The sequence below is a fragment of the Mesoplodon bidens genome (assembly GCF_964165515.1).
Source record: "Mesoplodon bidens genome assembly, contig: HAP1_SCAFFOLD_301, whole genome shotgun sequence".
Classification (NCBI taxonomy): Eukaryota; Metazoa; Chordata; class Mammalia; order Artiodactyla; family Ziphiidae; genus Mesoplodon; species Mesoplodon bidens.
In genome coordinates, this window is record NW_027672415.1 from 314,068 (window position 1) to 335,659 (window position 21,592).

Below are 21,592 nucleotides of genomic sequence, written 5' to 3' on the forward strand. Positions count from 1 at the left end.
CTGACAGAGGGACATGAGAGAAAGTAGAAGAGACTGCTGTTGTTTGCCCTGTACTCGCCTCCTACTTCCCTAGTAAGAGGACCCTGGATTTTATTGGGTGACAAAGTGCCCAGTCCCCCTTGCGGTAGGGTGTGGCCAGGGAAAAGAGCACTAACCTTGGGGCAGACTCTTAGGAGAGCTCTTTGAAACTGGTAGGAACACCACTTTTTCCTCTTGTTCTTCCCTTTTTCCTGCCTGCAACACAGAAGTGATGGTGGAGCCAAAGGGCAGAAGGAGCCTGGCTCTCAGGTCATATCCTGAAGCTGCATCCCAGCTCTGCATGGTCTCTCTTCACACTTTTCTGTGAAAACCTAAATCCCTCATTTGTTTCAGCCACTGAGGCCAGGCAGTATTGTTGGCCTCAGGCTGTATTGCCAAGTCCTAACGGCTACAGAGGACAAAAATGGGATCACAAGTCCTGAAGTCCAAAGGCTCTGCCTATTCTTTCTTCTTTCTTCTTGTCTCTGCAGGAACCAGCATAGAGACTGTGCTTCAAGGTTGACGCCTGGCCATTTGGTGACAGTGCGGAGTGAGCGCTAAGACGTGTCTGGCTTTGTGCCATCACTTCCGTCATCTCCAACCCAACTGGATCTGTAAGAATGAGGGAGGACATATGTCTCCTCATAGGGTTTATGGAAACTGATGGTGGCAGAAAAATAACTGGCAAGAAAACAGACTTCAATTCTCTGAAAGTTGGCGACCACCTGTTTTTCATTTCTTCAGGTGTATTTCAAAGCAAAACTAGGAAATGGGTCCAGATCCCCAGTTTGGCAGCAACTTAGAGGTCTTGTGGTCCAATCTGCTGCTTGACCCCTGAGTCGCCTATAGGTTGTCTCTGAGAGGGAGATCAGCTCAGTGCGTCGTGACCACCTAGAGGGGTGGGAGGGAGAAGCAAGAGGGAGGGGATATGGGGATATATGTATATGAATAGCTAATTCACTTTGTCATACAGCAGAAACTAACACAACATTGTAAAGCAATTGTACTCCAATAAAGATGTTAAAAATAAAAACAGGACTATCATACAGAGTGAAGTAAGTCAGAAAGAGAAAAACAAATATATATTAACATATGTGGAATCTAGAAAAATGGTATAGATGATCTTATGTGCAAAGCAGAAATAGAGACACGGATGTAGAGAACAAATGTATGGTTCCAAGGGAGAAGGGGTGGTGGTGGGATGAATTGGGAGATTGGCATTGACATATATACACTATTTTTTTAATACTTTTTTAAACATCTTTATTGGAGTATAATTGCTTTACAATGGTGTGTTAGTTTCTGCTGTATAACAAAGTGAATCAGCTGTATGTATACATATATCCCCATAGCTCCTCCCTCTCGCGTCTCCCTCCCACCCTCCCTATCCCACCCCTCTAGGTGGTCTCGAAGCACCGAGCTGATGTCCCTGTGCTATGCGGCTGCTTCCCACTAGCTATCTGTTTTACACTTGGTAGTGTATATATGTCCATGCCACTCTCTCACTTCATCCCAGCTTACCCTTCCCCCTCCCCATGTCCTCAAGTCCATTCTCTATGCCTGTGTCTTTATTCCTGTCCTGCCCCTAGGTTCTTCAGAACCATTTAAAAAATTTTTTTTTCTAGATTCCATATATATGTGTTAGCATACGGTATTTGTTTTACTCTTTCTGACTTACTTCACTCTGTATGAGTCTCTAGGTCCATCCACCTCACTACAAATAACTCAGTTTCGTTTCTTTTTATGGCTGAGTAATATTCCATTGGACATATATACACTATTAATACTATGTATAAAATAGATAACTAATGAGAACATACTGTATAGCACAAGGAACTCTACTCATTGCTGTGTGGTGACCTAAATGGGAAGAAAATCCAAAAAAGGAGATATATGTACATGTATAGCCGATTCACTTTACTGTACAGCAGATACTAACACAACATTGTAAAGCAACTATATGCCAATAAAAATTCATTAAAAAAAATAACAGGATCTGAACCCAGGTAGTATGATTCCCCCAAACCCACATTGTTTTTCACTAGTTGATGCTTCTCTAAAACAAAAACAAAAAAGCACTCAATAGATTGTAGCTATTATTATTACTACCCCTTTAAAAGGAGAGATCTGAAATTGTTGAACTCTTAAAAAGACAGAGGATTATAATGCTTTCTTGGTGGTGGTAGCCTTGTTATAAACAAACACTAAGTTGTTTTGTATGCCATCCTTCTGGATTGTATGACATTCTAAAGGGCGGTCTAGGCTTCTGAGAAGCTTAATGCCTCATATAGCAGATGATTATTGAAGGCATATTTTTAACTTGTTTGCTCTCTGTTTATCCTTGGTCCATCGAGCTTTACCCAGGGAAATTAAATTCTTAATATCAGGCCAAATAAAAATTAAGAAGATACCTTTTCTTGAAACATGCACCTACACGGAAAAGCAGCATAACAGTGTTTAAAATCATGGACACTGAAGCAAGGCTTCAGGCCTGGGTTCAAATCTTTGCTTTGCTACTTTCTAGTGATTTTTATGAAATTCCTTTAACTCTCTGTGTCTCAGCAGCCACATCTGTAAAATGGGCTTATGGTAATAGTAATACCTGTCTCTAGAGTTGTTATAATAATTAAGTTACTTAATCCATGCAGGGTACTTAGAACTGCTTGGCACATAGTCACTGCTCAGTCAGTCTGAACTAGTATTACATACAGACCTTCCGTCCCACAGCACAAAGCTAAAAGAAAACAAAGGAAAGTCGTGGGGCATCAACTTCTGTTTTGGGTTATTCTTGTCTATAAGCCTTATTCTTTTTAAGTGAGTGAAAAAGAAATTTTGAGAGAGAGGGCTTCAGAAAATAGCTGTGGGGATTTTACTCAGCAAATTCCAGGGCTTAAGGACAAGGAAGTGTGACATTTTAATGAGTTATAAACACCAGGTGGTGCTGTAAACAAGCTCAGTAACAGGCTCTTCACCTCCCCTCTGGCTGCCTCTGGGCTGCCACTGCCCTGTGCCCTCTTGAGCTGAAGAGACCCAGAAACCCAAGCCTCTTTTTCTCTTCTTCTTCTTTTTGAAACAATTCCAACACATAGGAAATGTGAAAATTCAAAGACAGTTACAAAAACTTGTGGTATAATTTAATTGTTTATAAGTTAACCCCTTTTAAAAATGAGTCCACAAATAACATGTTTATTTCAGGAAACAGTTTGTATAGAGCAGTGTACATTATGTTTTAAGAAATGGAAAATCACTACTAGGTGCAATCCATAATTAAACTCACAGATAACTGTTAAAAATTAACATTTTAAACACCCCAAATTATAATAACTTGATGAATAACTTCCTTTGGGAATCCAACCAAATTTGTACGTATGAGGCCCAAGTCAAATGGTCCCCTGCTTCCCCTTCACCAAGCTCTGGCTACACCTTTTGTGCAGAGAAAAGACTGGGCACATGACTTGGAATTCTGGTTGCTTGTCTGAACCTTCATTATAGGGGGGGGGGTCAGAGTTTTCCTCATAGAGAAAACTGCTGGGTACTTTCCTAGCCTCTTATCCACCCACCTCTTCCAGGCCTGGCTTGTCACTCACTACCTTCTTGAGACTATCCATTTCCATACCTGCCCCAGAGCAGATGCCCTCCTAACACTTCCTCCCTCTTTGGTCCTCCTCTTGGGAATAGTATTTCCCAGACCAAAAGATAGCAGGAGGCCATGGGGAAAGAGAAGTAAGTTAATATTTATTGAACACCTACTATGGGCCAGGAACTGTCCTGGGTGCTTCATCTGCATCATCTCATAACAACCGTAAACCTAGTATCTGTCACCATTTTTTTCATGTGGGGGAAACATGCTTGGAGAAATTAGATATCTAAGGCTTCCAAAGATAAACAGCTAGTTAGCGGCCAATGCTGCATGTTTTTTCTGTCATCCCCATGAGATTGAGAAGGAGGTCAGGACTAGCGGCTCAGATGGAGATGAATCTGCAGGGGATTCTTTCAGTCTGTGGCCACGTCTGGTCCATTTTATTAAGCCCAGCAACTCTTAAGCATGAACTCTTCTCTCTGACTCCCTTCCCACGGCTTTACTTAGTTCAGGCCTTTGTTAGCCTCTTCCTGTGGTACAGTCCAGACTTTGGAACCTGCTAGCTTAGGCTTCAATGCCAGCTTTACCTTTTACTGGGTGTGTGACCTTTGTCAAGTTGCTTGCCTTTGTCTTACCTCAGTTTCCTTATTTGTAAGACGGAGATAATGACATCTTTCTTAGGAAGGAGAATTGTGAGGTTGAAATGAAACCACATAAGTACTTATAGATCTCATCAAATCCCGTTCTCTCCCTTTTGCTTGGACTGCCTACTGATTCATCCATGCTACAAATATGTACTGTGCACCCACCATGTGCCAGGAATTCTTTTGGGCACATAGGATAGACCTGCTTCCTGCACTCGGAGAATTAGAGTGCATGGGGGAGACAGAAAATAAACAACGAGAAGCTAGACAAAAATATAATTTCAGATGGTGCTAAATGCTGGAAGAAAATAGAGCAAGGTCAATGGATAGAGATCTTTGTCTGTCTTGTTTCCTCTGCACAGAATGCCCTGTCGCCACTGTGGAACTCTTACCTTTCAAGACCCCCTTCAAATGATCCCCCGCCCCCGTCTACGGCCATACCACCCTGAACGCGCCCGATCTCGTCTGATCTCGGAAGCTAAGCAGGGTCGGGCCCGGTTAGTACTTGGATGGGAGACCGCCTGGGAACACCGGGTGCCATAGGCATTTTGCCTCCCGCTGCGGCTCCGCCTTCTCCTTTAGTCGCCCGTGGCGGTGGCCGCCAGCTCCGCCCCCCCGACGGGCACCGCTGCAGGCCCCACCTCCTCCGGCCCCTCCCACCACAGCGCGCCAGAGGGGGCGCTCTATGCGGCCAGAAGGCGGCCCTGAAAGGCGGCCGCACCCCAGACGCTCCCGGGGTGGCTGACCCGGACCCAGACTCCGCCGCGGGCCCGGGTGCCGTCCGTGCGGCCCGCGAGCCCCTCGACCTGCACCTGGCCGCCCCCTCCGGCTCCCTGCCCCGGCGCCGCCACCTGTCCGCCGGTGTGGCTCTCCACAGCTCCCTCCGGATGAAGGCCCCCCTCCGCCGTTTCGCCATGGCCGGGGGCGGGAGTGGGAGCGGGGGCCGGGGCCGCTTCCCCGGGCCTGCTGGCCACCAGGGCGGGTGGTAGGTGTAGACGGCTGCAGGTGTAGACGGTTCGACAGAACCACTTTCTAGGCTCTTGTAGCCAAGTCATGGCCACCAGTCAGACTGCATCCTGGCTATCCTGCAGGGCACAGAGCTCAGTAAAGGTATCCACCCCTTCTACAGCAATGTCAGTCGGCTCACCGGCTTTGGCGAGGTAAGGACCCGGCTTCCATACCCTGCCCCACATGGATGTACAGCCCCGCCTGTTCCCTACAGATAAATACACACAAGATAAATGCAGCAGCCCTCATGCCCTCTCCCCATCCTGTCCCGGCAGAAGGTGGTGGCAGAAATGAACCGCCTGGGCATGATGGTGGACTTGGCCCATGTCTCGGATGCTGTGACACGGCGAGCCCTACAAGTGTCACAGGCACCTGTCATCTTCTCCCACTCAGCTGCCCGGGGTATGTGCAAGAACACTCGCAATGTTCCTGATGATATCCTGAAGCTTCTGGTGAGAGACTGCCCTGGCCCTCAAACCTAAAGCAAGACATTCAAACCAGGAGCCCTTGAACCTGAGCCTCTTCTCCCTCCATTTCCTCAAACGCCAGGTTAAATATCCTCTGCCCCCAAAACCCACGGTCCACAGCCCCTGAACTCTTCAGCCCTAGGTGGGGGTCTAGGTGGTAAGAGACTCCTCCAAACCCGGAAACCCAGGGCCAACACACCACCCAGACCAGGGCTGCGGCTCCTCCATTCACACAAACCCAGAGAGGACATGACTCTGACCTCAAAGCCAGGGCTGAACACCTTCCTCACAGGGGCCGAGAGAGTGAACAGGCAGCTGGTTGTGCTGGGGGCCAAGCTGACTGTCCACGGGTCCACCCCTGCAGAAGAAGAACGGTGGCATCCTGATGGTGCCCTTGTCCGAGTGGGTGCTGCAGTGCAACCCATTAGCCAATGTGTCTACTGTGGCAGGCGAGCCTCAGCCTGGGCTCTCTGAAGACTCGGATTTGGAGCTGAAGCTGGGTCCAAATTTAGGGAGGACTTCAGAAGAGCCCCAGTGGTTTGACCCACCTATTGGCAATAGGTACAGCACCCAAAAACCCAAGAATGGACAGTACACAGCACCTTGGTGCCATGTGGAACTGGAGCCACAGAATCAAAACTGCGATACTGATGGGTATCAGGGAGGCTGTCAGACACTGCTTTATGTCAAACACATAAAGAAAATATCCACTATCAGAACCGTTGGTTGACTGACTTTTTTCACATCTTTCTGACAAAATTCGAGAAGTTGTGAGTACCACAAGCGTCATTACACTTCTGTTCAAGATGGAATCTCAGGCTCACAATCATTGTTTAGCTTCTGTATATTGCAGTGTACATAAAGGTCTGTATTAGTCTGGTTGGGCTGTTATAGTGAAATACTATAGACTGAATGACTTAAACAGCAGAAATTTATTTTCTCACAGTTCTGGAGGGTGGAAGTCCAAGATTAAGGTATTGAATACCATAAGAATTGGTTTCTGGTGAGAACAATCTTCCTGGCGTGCTGACGGCTGTCTTCTTGCAGTGTCCTCACACGGCCTTTCCTCTACGAGCAGAGGGAGAGAGATCTCTGGAATCTATTCCCCTTCTTATAAAGGCATCATCAGTCCCTGTCAGATTATTTCCTCACCCTTATGACTTCAGTTAACTTCAGTTACCTCCCTAAAGGACCTATCTCCTATCTTCTACAGTCAAATTAGGAGGGGCTTCAACATATAATTTTTCGGGGGACACAATTCAGTCCATAACAACAACTTAAGATAGCTTTCTCTGATTTTCAGTCTTTCACTAATACCTCCCTCTTTGTCTACCAATTATTCAAGTTTCCTTAATTTTTTTTTAATTTTCTTACATTATCCCTTCCCTTTAAATGCTCTCTTCACTTCTTAATTGGCATTTCTTGCAAATGAAGGCAACTTTCCTCACAATACATTGATTACTCTCCCCACTGTAACACAGCATCTTCTCCCATGACTTTCCTGAAATGGTTCCACTTTTGTTCATAAAAGTTTAGCCATCCAATCAGATGCTTTATTTTCAGTTCCCATAGCATTTTGCCTTTGGGAAACAACTGACTCCGTTAAATGGTGCTTCTTTGAAAACTACCTTCCTTTATGTTTTATAGCAATCTTATGATTTCTGTTGGCATACCACCTAGCTCCTTTCTCATCATTCTTTTTATTTTTATTTTTCAGTTGTTTCTCTCCTCACTCCTTAGCGTTAGATACTACAGACAGTTGGCCTTCTTCTCATCTCTTATATACTCTCTCTCTTACTCCAGCAGCTTTGTTTACCATTTAATATATTATCTGCCAGGCGCCTTCCATCTGTTACCAACATCTCTCCCTCTGTCTTTGTCATTTCAGCCTTCGCTATGCTCTCTGAGCTCTCACAGGCAGATCTATTGAACACAGGAATCTCAGTGGAAAATACGAGTACGTTATTTCTCTACTGAGTAAAGCCCTTACAGATCACATGGTCCTGATCCATCTTGCAGCCACGTCATCTGGACTATCTGACCTCCCATGTCACAATAGCAGAGGACCAGACAAGAGGGACACTGGCTCCTAATGACCTCAGCTCAGAAGTGATACACTTGATTCTGCTTCTTTGCCACTGGCCACAACGAATCAAAGGAAAACAGTTGAACTACAAAGGAGGATGAAAAATGTAGATAAGCACATAGGATATTTGATGAGCGCTATCTCGAGGTGACATCACCTCCCATCAAACTTTTATTTCACAGAAAAAACACAGACTATAAAGCAAAAACACCCCAAACTAACTTCTTCTCTTTACGTCCAAGAATAGCTTTTCGACATAGTTTATAAATACCTATTCTCACTTCCTCAGTATCTTCCATTCATTTTCCCACCTCATTGGGATTCTTAAGGTTTTCCTCTTTAGCGATTTTATTTTGGCCCCCTCCCATTAAAAAGCTGCCCCCCTCCCATTAAAAATTACTCTTGCTTGATGCCAAGTAATTCTCTAGTTACCTTTTCTCTCTTCCTAATTTCACAGTGCAGTTTATCAAAAATTGTATTTATTCTCACTGTCTGTATTTTCTTATCTTTATGTACCTAGTGACTCACACAATTTTGCTCTTTTCTTCTTACTTATCTGCACTGGAATTGCATTCACCAACATTTAATTTGTGATTAAATTGAGTGAATATTGTTTGGTCCTTCTGTCACCTTTCAGCAATATTTGATTTTGTTGATCAAACTTGTCATCTCAGAAAAATCTTTCACCTTAACAACAGTAGCATCTTAACCTGCTACTTCTTCCTCCTGCCTCTGGACATCCTTATCTCTTTCATTGGGCACTCTCACTTTGCCCTCTGCCAAGAGATGTGTATTTCTCAGAAGCTCTCTTCTGCCCTTGATAGATGGTCTCATCTACTCTTGTGATTCCAGCCACCATATATATCACAGATCTTGACCTAAAACGTACATCTCTCTCTCCTGAGTCTCTTACAAACTTAACTAATTGCCAACTGAACAACTCTGCCCAAATATAACACGGACACTTAAAATTAATTATGTGATGTTACTGAACGATTAATTTTACCTTCAATACTTACTTCCGCTATTCATCTCTCTACATCATTTAGACCACCACTATTTGTACACTTGTCCAAGTTGGATACTGGGGGAACACTGAAGACTCTGGACTCTGACAACCCTCAGAATGGGAGAAAATAGTTGCAAACGAAGCAACTGACAAGGGATTCATCTCCAAAAAATATAAACATAAATAAATTTGTAAACTAGATAAGCAACTCATGCAGATCAATATCAAAAAAAACAACCCAATGAAACAATGGACAGAAGACCTAAATAGACATTTCTCCAAAGATGGCCAACAAACACATGAAAAGATGCTCAACAGCACAAATTATGAGAGAAATGCAAATCAACACTACAAGGAGGTATCACCTCACACCGGTCAGAATGGCCATCATCAAAAAATCTACAAACAATAAATGCTGGAGAGGATGTGGAGAAAACGGAACGCTCCTATACTGTTAGTGGGAGTGTAAATTGGTACAGCCACTAGGGAGAGCAGTATGGAGGTTCCTTAAAAAAAAACTACAAATAGAACTACCATATGACCCAGCAATCCCACTACTGGGCCTATACGCTGAGAAAACCGTAATTCAAAAGGAGTCATGTACCAAAATGTTCATTGCAGCTCTATTTACAATAGCCAGGAGATGGAAACAACCTCAGTGTCCATCGTCGGATGAATGGATAAAGAAGATGTGGCACAGATACACAGTGGAATATTGCTCAGCCATAAAAAGAAACGAAATTGAGCTATTTGTAATGAGGTGGATGGACCTAGAGTCCGTCATACAGAGTGAAGGAAGTCAGAAAGAGAAAGACAAATACCGTATGCTAACACACATATATATATATGGAATTTAAGAAAAAAATGTCATGAAGAACCTAGGGGTAAGACAGGAATAAAGACACAGACCTACTAGAGAATGGACTTGAGGATATGGGGAGGGCGAAGGGTAAGCCATGACAAAGTGAGAGAGTGGCATGGACATATACACACTACCAAACGTAAAATAGATAGCTAGTGGGAAGCAGCCGCATAGCACAGAGAGATCAGCTCGGTGCTTTGTGACCACCTAGAGGGGTGGGATAGGGAGGGTGGGAGGGAGGGAGACGCAAGAGGGAAGAGTTATGGGAACTTATGTATAACTGATTCACTTTGGTATAAAGCAGAAACTAACACACCATTATAAAGCCATTATACTCCAATAAAGATGTTAAAAAAAGAACACATGTTTTTTGTTTTGTTTTGTTTTTTGTTTCTTTGTTTTTTTACCGTTTAGTTTAAATTTTAGTTCCTGCCCCCAAACATCCATTAAGCCCCCAGAAGAAGGAAAAGGGGATGTGACTAGCAATAGAGAGAAACTTTCTTCCCAACAATGGCCATGGCAAGCTTAGGCACTTTTGGTGAAATCTCTCTGGGAAGTACTGGCAGAGGAATAAAAGGCAAACTGACACAGAAGTATTGCCTGGTGTGCATTTCCAGGCTCTGCCTTCTTTCTCATGTCTTAGCGGCAGGTGGAGGAAGAGGAGAAAAGGTTAAACTTTTGTATCAACCGGCAGAATAAGCTTATAACATCCTCTCACTATCTCTGCATAGGTTCTAGTCTCTGCAGCACTACATAAGCTTTGCCCAAAGTAATGAACAGTTGAAAGTCAAATGTAATACTTCACCAAACAACTTAAAAATGCTTGCACACTGGAAAGGATTCAGTTGCAGAGAACACAAATGGACCCAGAGCAACTTTTGCCAAAAGAGAATATTGTGCTAAATGTACAGCCATAGCTCTTTTCCATATGAAGAAACAGTCAGAAAGATAAAAGAACTGGGTCAAAATCACACAAGCAAGTAGGACAGAATCTGGTCTGCCTGTCGTAAGGGTTGTGTTTTTTAACCACCAGGCTAGCTTTTCCCAAACCTGATTCATGCATAGAATAACTATACACCTCTGTTTGCCTTGAATATTCCGTTTATACGTATGCCTGCTGCAGTTTTTAATATTGCCCACTTTGACTCCCCAAAGCAACCGAGAACACACAATAATTTGGTCACTCTATCCATGGAGCACTGTGGTGGGACTGCCCAGGAAGCTTAAAAGTGCAGCCTCCAGAGCCCTACTCCAGATCTAGATAAGTTTTCTTAGGGTTGGCTCAAGAATCCAGGTACAAGTCTTTTTCAGTGCTTTTGTGAGTCTCTCGCTCTCGTAAATTAATAAAACCATTTATTCCGCCTTCCCCAGATGCCCAGCCAGGTCCTGTTAAGGTAGGAGTCCCCCCGCCACATCACAGGGATGCTCCCAGTCAAGTGATCTCTGGAGCCGTGGAGAATCTGAATGGTCTCATGCTGGCCCACCTGCCATGACAAACCTCCTCCAGAGCATGCCCCTTCACAGCTTACATTCTACCACTCCCAGAGGCAGTCCGCTCCAATGAGGCCTGACTTCGTCTGTCCTAACGTGTACCCGCTGATTCAAGCAGTTTAGGAAGAGAAGGTGCTGTGCTTCTCAACCACGGTGGCCCAACCTCTAAAATGGTAGTCGAAGCAGTCTCTACCTCCTGGGAACAATGCCTCTGCAACAGTCCCATTAAACGAATGTCCCATCTTTGCTTTTTCAGGGTCGGCAACAGGGAGTCCCCTCCTAAAGAAGGTTCTCTCTCATTGCCACACTATCAGAGGCTGCCCCAAATGTGCTTGCTTCCTGTGGGCCTGATCAGGCTAAGGGCAGAGTTGTCTCTTTCCTTCTCTGAGGTGGACCAAATCGTCTTAGTAACACCTCTTCACACTGTTGACCATGTTTCTCATGGGGGCTGCTGCTGAGTCTTTATCTCATTCTTTCATGGTGGAGAGAGAGAGGATTCTAATGACTTTTACTTCTAGGGGGGAGGGGCCTGTAGTAATTATGTTGTCATTTTGTATTATGTCCTTTTGTCATGAATTTGTTTTCAATTTCATGTTCAAATGGGCCCACCATTCCCACTCTGTGAGGTCATTCAGCACCCGCATTTTGCACCTTTAACATCTCTCTCAGTATCACTTGGAAATGTTTGAAATGGCAGGAGCTTGTCCTCACATTCCTATCAGCTGTAAACCTGGAGCCCCGACATGAACCTAACCATTGAGCAGAACACCTCTCCACTACCTGTGTACCACTGCGAAGGCCCCTTAACCTCTTGGTTTTTTTAAGTCCTCAGTTGTAAAAATTTCAGGGTGCTAGGAATTTATATTGGGGGCAGGACAAGGTCGAGAAGAGTGTGTCTTTGCTTTTATTCTTCCAAACTGGAATGTCTTCCCTCTCTTCCCCATGGGTCCAAATCTCACTTGTCCTTCAGGCCCACTGCAAAGGAGCCTTCCCTGATTCCCCAGTCCACACAAATCTCTGCCTCTTAGGGTAAGCGCCATACAACCTAGCTGTCTCTTACGTTAATCTTGCCTCTCAAGCCAATCACAGAATGTGGGTCTCTCTTGCCCTCCTGTGGCCCCTGGGGCTGTGCCAGACCACCAGCACGCCCCACCTGGGGTGTCTACTAGACTAGGGCATTGGTGGGGAGGCCCAGCTGTGAGGGGCCAGGCAGAGTACCTCTGCCTCTACCCTGTTCTCCTCCAAAAAACTGCCCCTCCTCCTGAAGCCTGCCCCTCAAGTCACAGGTTCCATATATGACCTCACTGGGTAGTGATGCCCTCGCAGGCCTTCTCACAGATTCCATGGTAACAGATTCCATGGTAACTGACAACCGAGCAGATTCGTACCTGGTGGAGAACTGGTGGGAAGTTTCTCTGACGGTCAGAGCCCATGTCTGACGTCATAGGCTACAGATACTCAACCCTGTGCTCTGTTCCCTGGGTGGGCAGTGCAGCAGGTACACCCGGACCGGCCACCTCCACAGGAGGTATGGGATACAATCCACCTCACCTGGCTGGCACATGTTTTTGTGGGGCCTGCCAACCATGTACAACTGAGCACACTCCCACATGTAAGTAATACCAGTGACCTGGGACACCTTCAGGGACCCACAGGGCTCACTGCTGAGGACAAGTGAAAGGTCATCCCTGGACAAGTGTGCAGGACGGTTCTAAGCTTTATAATGTAGCCTTCCCCTTTGGGCTACAGGATGCTTCCGTTCAGACCCTCTCCTGAGTGGCCTCTCAGCAAAAGACAAGTGCATTTTTGTTGGCAGACGGTAAATGGAGCAGTTTGAGGAAGAGGGGCCACAATTAGAAGCACACCTTCAAACCCAGGCACCTCTGTGTTGTCATGCAGACATCTCTAGCGGTCCCCTCAGACACATCCCGTACTGAGTTGCTGAGTACTCGGGGACAGGGTGGTGCCATATTGATGGGAAGACCGGAAGAATGAAGCGGGGGGGGGTGATGAAGTGCTAATGAGACTGGAGGGCTGAGCAGATGGTGTCCCAGGAGGCTGCGTTGATGTGAGCCTAGACTTGGTACCCAGACCCCGGTTCTGAGTCTCCTGATCACTCTGCCTCAGTATTTAGCCTTGTTCTAATCTAGATAAAAGTACCAGAGGGCTAGAGTTCAGTGTGGTTGAAACAGGCAGTATAACTGGGGCCCAAGAGGGGTTGCCAAGGTGAGAGGGGTTCTTAACAGATTTGTATTAGATTATTTCTTTCCAAAACTTGAAAGACATTTCCATTGAAGCCTCAGAAGTGACAGACGGCAAGAAATGTTTTCTCTGTTGTGGAAGGCAGAGATGGAGAGCATCATGAGTGCAATTTCTTTCGGGTTCTACTGTTTTCCCTGGAAACGGTGAAGAGACTTCCTCATCTGCTGCAGCCGTAGGCTCTAGGGATTGCTTTTGCAGCCAGTGTCCCTTCTCTAGGGACTCATAGAGGTGATGGGCCAAGGCTGTGTTTTGGATGTCAAGTAGATTAAAGGTCTTCAGCCAGAAACTGGGAGAGACATGAGAGGGGGAAATTGTGGCAAGAGACTGTGCACAGCACAAGTGACTGATCAGTTCTGATTTTCTTTGCAGCAGCAGTGGCTCCCGTTTCTCCTCCCACACCCGGGCACTACCATGTCCTCTACCGAGGGTGTGGAGAAACACAGTTGGGCTGGCATGGGGAGACATACTGCCTGGTTGGTGGCTACCGGGCCTACGGGGATGTCCCTTTGGCCCCACCAGCAAAGGTGGAAGCAGTGAAGCCAGTCCCCAGACGTGCTCCCAAACGAAAGCACTCTTCAGAAAGTTCGGACGAAGAGCTGGGCTGCTCCAGACCCAAAAACCGGCGATTGGAGCATGGTGGACCTGCTCCCTGAAGCAAGAACAGGATGGAGAGTCAAGCAGCATGCACCCTGCCCCGAGGTTCACATGCTCCTTTACTGCCAGCCCTTTCTGTCCCCACTGGGGTCCCTTACTGCTCAATAAAATGTTTGTGTGTTACAGATTTCTAGGGTCGCCAGTGCTCAGACTTAGGTCACTACCCCTGTGCTAGGCACTCCTGCCACCTGGGAAAGGTTCCAAAGGTGGAACAGCTCCAGGGGGTGCCAGGGATCAGAGCAAAAACTTGAGAGGCTGGGGATGAAGGAGTTTGGGCACAGTCCCTAAAGCATCTCTGTGGTTGAGCTTCTGTGAGAAGGCACATCCCCAGAGACAGAGAGAGAGAGAGAGAGAGACAGAGAGAGAGAGAGAGAGAGAGAGAGAGAGAGAGAGAGAGTGAGAGAGAGAGTGTTGAGGAGAAGGGGTCTCTAGAGGAGGCAGCTAGGGGGAGGGCCTGAGGCTGGAAATGGGGAATGGCGTGTGGCCTCTGAGTAAGCACAGGCACTTAAGCCCTTGAGCTTTCTGGGAAAGCTAGAGCCACAAGGGCCACGAGATAAGGCAAGTGTAGCAGCAGAACCCAGGTGCCAGGTCTTTCCTCAGAACCTATACTTCTCCACGAGGCCGGGCCTTCCACGCTGAGGTACGAGGGATCCTGGCCAGAAGGTCAGCCAGCAGCTCTGGGAGGAAGGTTGCTGCGGTGGGGGCTCTGCTGCCATGGAAATCACTTCATTTCCTTCCAGTCAAATAGCCTGCTGACTGGGTTCCTGCTCTGTTGAGTAAAAGGGTCGCTGACTCTCCCCAGAAGGTCGTTCAGTTCACATCCCCAAAGTCCCTCTATTCAGGCCCTGGGGAGGTGTAGCGGCTCCTGAGGGCGCTCTTTCCTGAGGCTGGCTGACAGAAGTGGGGGAGGTTCCTGATAGTTCCCAGGTGCTGGTTGAAGTCCCCAGAGAATGGTCATGCAGGTTGGGGAGTCAAGTAGGTGGAGAGAGAAGGTCGGGGGCAGAGGGCCCCTTCCTGAATCCACAGCTCACATGGTTACCCCCCCATTTCCAGAAACTCTCTCTTTCCCCACACAAGCCCTCATGGCCCAGTCCCGGGAAACCGGGAGCCCAGAGCACCTGTGGCCACAGAGACACTGGCACGCAGCCCTCAGGGTGGGCGGGGCCGGCTGCAGGCAGATGGGGACAAGGTGTGCTCCCGGGAGGCCTCGGGCTGAAGGTGGCCCTCTGAGAGAAGCACCCCAGCTTGGACAGGAAGGTTACAGGCCGGGGAGAGCAACCTAGGGCGCCCCCTCAGAGCAGTGAGAGTGGGAAGAGAGGCAGGGGTGGAGGGAACCCGCGATGGGAGGTGAGTGGGCTCTCCGCAGAGGCCAGCTTAGTCCGCAGGAGCTGCCTGTGAGCAGGGGGCGGGAGGGCACTGCCGCCCTGTGGCTGCTGGGCTTCCCGGATCGCGGCTCTCTGCGCACGGGTTGCAGGGTCCTGTGACTCTGTATCCCCTCCCTCAAACCGCCCCCCTCGCGAGGCCGCGCCGCTGGGTGCCCTGTGTCGACAGGCAGAACCCCACTGCCCGCCCCCTCAGACCCGCCTCTGCCCACCTCGATGGTCCCCGCGCACTCAGCCAGCGGCCTCTGCTGTGTCTGCTGCTCCTGCTGGGTCTGCTGCTGCGGCCGGTTACCGGTGAAGACCACGCCGGGCACCTCCAGCACCCCAAGTCCGCGGGAGCGCACGCGGGCCCTGATGCGGGACTTCCCGCTTGTGGACGGGTGGCTGCAGTGTGTGCAGGCTGCTGGGGGCCGCTGGGTGCCTAGCCTGGCCCCGGGGAGGGCAGGAGGTCCGGAGCATGCAGAGCTAGTGGGGAGGCTCCCTCACACCACCCCTGGATGTCCTCTCCATCATCTATGGATGCCCTTCCCCTTCTCTGTCATCCCCTCCCTGGTGGGAACCCCTCAGCCCAGGCCTCAGCTGCTCCTAGTATGGTCTGTGTGACAGTGGGAGGTGGGGGACCCACAGGCTGGCCCAGGCCAGGCAATGTGTCCTGTCTGATCCCAAGACCTAAGGAGCCCACCTATTTGCCTTGACCTCCCTCCAGCCACAACGACATGCCCCTGGTCCTGAGGCAGTTTTACCACCACGGGCTACAGGATGTTAATCTGTGCAATTTCAGCCATGGCCAGACCAGCTTGGACAGGCTGAAAAAATGATCTCGTGGGTGCCCATGTACCAAAGGGACACACAAGGTGCCACCATGGCTGCTGGGGAATGTGGGGCAGTTTGGGGGCCTCAGAGACCACAGGTTAGTCACATTGGAACTAAGTTACCATAGTGACCTAGAAAGTGCCATGCCATGGATGCTGGGGGAACAGGGGTCACAGTGAGCCAACCTGACGGGCATCCAAGTACCACAGAAAAAGCAACGCATTACATGTGACTTCTGGGCACAGTGAGTGTTGTGCCAGCTGAGGAGGCTATGAGAAGCCCAAGGAGCTCCAAAGCCCAAACTAAGCCCTTGCCTTCCCTCACTTCTGGTGAGCCTACGTCCCATGCCGGACCCACGAACGCGATGCTGTGCGCCTCACCCTGGAGCAAGTTCACCTCATCTGCCTCATGTGTGCCTCCTATTCTGAGCTGGAGCTTGTGACCTCAGTTAAAGGTAGACGGGGGACTTCCCTGGTAGTCCAGAGGTGAAGACTCCACGCTTCCACTGCAGGGGCCTCGGGTTTGATCCCCGGTGGGGGAACTAAGAGCCCTCATGCTGCGCGGCACGGCCAAAAAAACAAAAAAAAAATGGTAAAGAGACTGGTGGTGGTAGGTGTTAGGGACTTCAGTTAGCTACCCCTGCCTCTGAAAATGATCATCTGACCTACCTGCCCCCAGCTCTCAACAACACCCGGAAGTTGGCTAGCCTCATTGGTGTGGAGGGCGGCCACTCACTGGACAGGAGCCTCTCCATCTTGCGTACCTTCTATGCGCTGGGTGTGCACTACGTGACACTCACCCACACCTGCAACACGCCCTGGTGAGCACAGTGCAGGTGGTAAGGGCCCAGTGAGGCAGGGATCTGCCCAAGATCACGCTGGGCCCAAAGCAAGTTTACCCCTGGGATCCAGCCCTGAACCTGCGGTCGGGAGGGGAATGGAGGTTTGCAGAACAAGACTGAATCCCCAGAAGGGCCCTCCTACTGCCAAGCACAGTCCAGTCTGGGTCCCTCCTCTTGCACCAGGGAGCTGCAGGTGTAGACGGTTCGACAGAACCTCTTTCTACGCTCTAGTAGCCAAGTCATGGCCACCAGTTAGACTGCCTCCTGGCCATCCTGCAGGGCACAGAGCTCAGCAAAGGGTATCCACCCCTTCTACAGCAATGTCAGTCGGCTCACTGGCTTTGGCGAGGTAAGGACCCGGCTTCCATACCCTGCCCCACATGGATGTACAGCCCCGCCTGTTCCCTACAGATAAATACACACAAGATAAATGCAGCCCTCATGCCCTCTCCCCATCCTGTCCCGGCAGAAGGTGGTGGCAGAAATGAACCGCCTGGGCATGATGGTGGACTTGGCCCATGTCTCGGATGCTGTGACATGGCGAGCCCTACAAGTGTCACAGGCACCGGTCATCTTCTCCCACTCAGCTGCCCGGGGTATGTGCAAGAACACTCGCAATGTTCCTGATGATATCCTGAAGCTTCTGGTGAGAGACTGCCCTGGCCCTCAAACCTAAAGCAAGACATTCAAACCAGGAGCCCTTGAACCTGAGCCTCTTCTCCCTCCATTTCCTCAAACGCCAGGTTAAATATCTTCTGCCCCCAAAACCCACGGTCCACAGCCCCTGAACTCTTCAGCCCTAGGTGGGGGTCTAGGTGGTAAGATACTCCTCCAAACCCGGAAACCCAGGGCCAACACACCACCCAGACCAGGGCTGCGGCTCCTCCATTCACACAAACCCAGAGAGGAGACGACTCTGACCTCAAAGCCAGGGCTGAACACCTTCCTCACAGGGGCCGAGAGAGTGAACAGGCACCTGGCTGTGCTGGGGGCCAAGCTGACTGTCCACGGGTCCACCCCTGCAGAAGAAGAACGGTGGCAACGTGATGGTGCCCTTGTCTGAGCGGGTGCTGCAGTGCAACCCGTTAGCCAACGTGTCTACTGTGGCAGGCGAGCCTCACCCTGGGCTCTCTGAAAACTCGGATTTGGAGCTGAAGCTGGGTCCAAATTTAGGGAGGACTTCAGAAGAGCCCCAGTGGTTTGACCCACCTATTGGCAATAGGTACAGCACCCAAAAACCCAAGAATGGACAGTACACAGCACCTTGGTGCCATGTGGAACTGGAGCCACAGAATCAAAACTGCGATACTGATGGGTATCAGGGAGGCTGTCAGACACTGCTTTATGTCAAACACATAAAGAAAATATCCACTATCAGAACCGTTGGTTGACTGACATTTTTTCACATCTTTCTGACAAAATTCGTGAAGTTGTGAGTACCTCAAGCGTCATTACACTTCTGTTCAAGATGGAATCTCTGGCTCACAATCATTGTTTAGCTTCTGTATATTGCAGTGTACATGAAGGTCTGTATTAGTCTGGTTGGGCTGTTATAGTGAAATACTATAGACTGAATGACTTAAACAGCAGAAATTTATTTTCTCACAGTTCTGGAGGGTGGAAGTCCAAGATTAAGGTATTGAATACCATGAGAATTGGTTCCTGGTGAGAACAATCTTCCTGGCTTGCTGATGGCTGTCTTCTTGCAGTGTCCTCACACGGCCTTTCCTCTACGAGCAGAGGGAGAGAGATCTCTGGAATCTATTCCCCTTCTTATAAAGGCATCATCAGTCCCTGTCAGATTATTTCCTCACCCTTATGACTTCAGTTAACTTCAGTTACCTCCCTAAAGGACCTATCTCCTATCTTCTACAGTCAAATTAGGAGGGGCTTCAACATATAATTTTTCAGGGGACACAATTCAGTCCATAACAACAACTTAAGATAGCTTTCTCTGATTTTCAGTCTTTCACTAATACCTCCCTCTTTGTCTACGAATTATTCAAGTTTCCTTAAATTTTTTTTTGATTTTCTTACATTATCCCTTCCCTTTAAAGGCTCTCTTCACTTCTTAATTGGCATTTCTTGCAAATGAAGGCACCTTTCCTCACAATGTATTGATTACTCTCCCCACTGTAACACAGCATCTTCTCCCATGACTTTCCTGAAATGGTTCCATTTCTGTTCATAAAAGTTTAGTCATCCAATCAGATGCTTTATTTTCAGTTCCCATAGCATTTTGCCTTTGGGAAACAACTGACTCCATTAAATGGTGCTTCTTTGAAAACTACCTTCCTTTATGTTTTATAGCAATCTTATGATTTCTGTTGGCATACCACCTAGCTTCTTTCTCATCATTCTTTTTATTTTTATTTTTCAGTTGTTTCTCTCCTCACTCCTTAGCGTTAGATACTACAGACAGTTGGCCTTCTTCTCATCTCTTATATACTCTCTCTCTTACTCCAGCAGCTTTGTTTACCATTTAATATATTATCTGCCAGGCGCCTTCCATCTGTTACCAACATCTCTCCCTCTGTCTTTGTCATTTCAGCCTTCGCTATGCTCTCTGAGCTCTCACAGGCAGATCTATTGAACACAGGAATCTCAGTGGAAAATACGAGTACGTTATTTCTCTACTGAGTAAAGCCCTTACAGATCACATGGTCCTGATCCATCTTGCAGCCACGTCATCTGGACTATTTGACCTCCCATGTCACAATAGCAGAGGACCAGACAAGAGGGACACTGGCTCCTAATGACCTCAGCTCAGAAGTGATACACTTGATTCTGCTTCTTTGCCACTGGCCACAACGAATCAAAGAAAACAGTTGAACTACAAAGGAGGATGAAAAATGTAGATAAGCACATAGGATATTTGATGAGCACTATCTCGAGGTGACATCACCTCCCATCAAACTTTTATTTCACAGAGAAAACACAGACTATAAAGCAAAAACACCCCAAACTAACTTTTTCTCTTTACGTCCATGAATAGCTTTTCGACATAGTTTATCAATACCTATTCTCACTTCCTCAGTATCTTCCATTCATTTTCCCACCTCACTGGGATTGTTAAGGTTTTCCTCTTTAGCGATTTTATTTTGGCCCCCTCCCATTAAAAAGCTGCCCTCCTCCCATTAAAAATTACTCTTGCTTGATGCCAAGTAATTCTCTAGTTACCTTTTCTCTCTTCCTAATTTCACAGTGCAGTTTATCAAAAATTGTATTTATTCTCACTGTCTGTATTTTCTTATCTTTATGTACCTCGTGACTCACACAATTTTGCTCTTTTCTTCTTACTTATCTGCACTGGAATTGCATTCACCAACATTTAATTTGTGGTTAAATTGACTGAATATTGTTTGGTCCTTCTGTCACCTTTCAGCAATATTTGATTTTGTTGATCAAACTTGTCATCTCAGAAAAATCTTTCACCTTAACAACAGTAGCATCTTAACCTGCTACTTCTTCCTCCTGCCTCTGGACATCCTTATCTCTTTCACTGGGCACTCTCACTTTGCCCTCTGCCAAGAGATGTGTATTTCTCAGAAGCTCTCTTCTGCCCTTGATAGATGGTCTCATCTACTCTTGTGATTCCAGCCACCATATATATCACAGATCTTGACCTAAAACGCACATCTCTCTCTCCTGAGTCTCTTACAAACTTAACTAATTGCCAACTGAACAACTCTGCCCAAATATAACATGGACACTTAAAATTAATTATGTGATGTTACTGAACGATTAATTTTACCTTCAATACTTACTTCCACTATTCATCTCTCTACATCATTTAGACCACCACTATTTGTACACTTGTCCAAGTTGGATACTGGGGGAACACTGAAGACTCTGGACTCTGACAACCCTCAGAATGGGAGAAAACAGTTGCAAACGAAGCAACTGACAAGGGATTCATCTCCAAAAAATATAAACATAAATAAATTTGTAAACTATATAAGCAACTCATGCAGATCAATATCAAAAAAAAACAAATACCGTATAATATCACTTATATGTGGAACCTAGAAATATGGTACAGATGAACTTATTCGCAAAGCAGAAATAGAGACCCAGATGTAGAGAAGAAACACATGGATACCAAGGCGGGGGGAAGGGGGGGATCAATTTGGAGATTTGGTTTGACATATATACACCAGTATGTATAAAATAGATAACTAATGATAAACTATGGTACAGCACAGGGAACGCTACTCAATGCTCTCTGGTGACCTAAATGGTTAGAAATATTAAAAAGAGGAAATATATGTATAGGTATAACTGATTCACTTTGCTGTATAGCAGAAACTACCACAACATTGTAAAGCAACTATACTCTAATAAAAATTAATTTAAAGGAATAATAAAACTCTGGACGCTGTATAATCATCCCTCACCTTCACAATTAATTCAGTAACCAAGTACTCTCTAACCTAAATTCCTACTCTCTCTCAATATTGTCTACTTTTATTCAA

The 21,592-nt window shown here is 47.2% G+C and overlaps 1 long non-coding RNA gene and 1 pseudogene across 2 annotated transcripts in view; one reads left to right on the top strand and one right to left on the bottom strand.

Moving 5' to 3' along the window:
- The window catches only part of LOC308610231, an 82,288-nt gene that overhangs the window by 20,207 nt on the left and 40,489 nt on the right, over positions 1–21,592 (bottom strand). The window contains exon 2 of the long non-coding RNA XR_014014460.1: positions 156–909. This is a non-coding gene — a long non-coding RNA (uncharacterized lncRNA). The remainder of the gene's footprint in view (positions 1–155; positions 910–21,592) is intronic.
- On the top strand, positions 15,422–18,789 carry LOC308610227 (dipeptidase 2-like; annotated as a pseudogene). Its single transcript has 8 exons — positions 15,422–15,561; positions 15,660–15,843; positions 16,170–16,297; positions 16,601–16,730; positions 16,955–17,096; positions 17,397–17,466; positions 17,587–17,763; positions 18,143–18,789. The product of its transcript is annotated as a dipeptidase 2-like (transcript).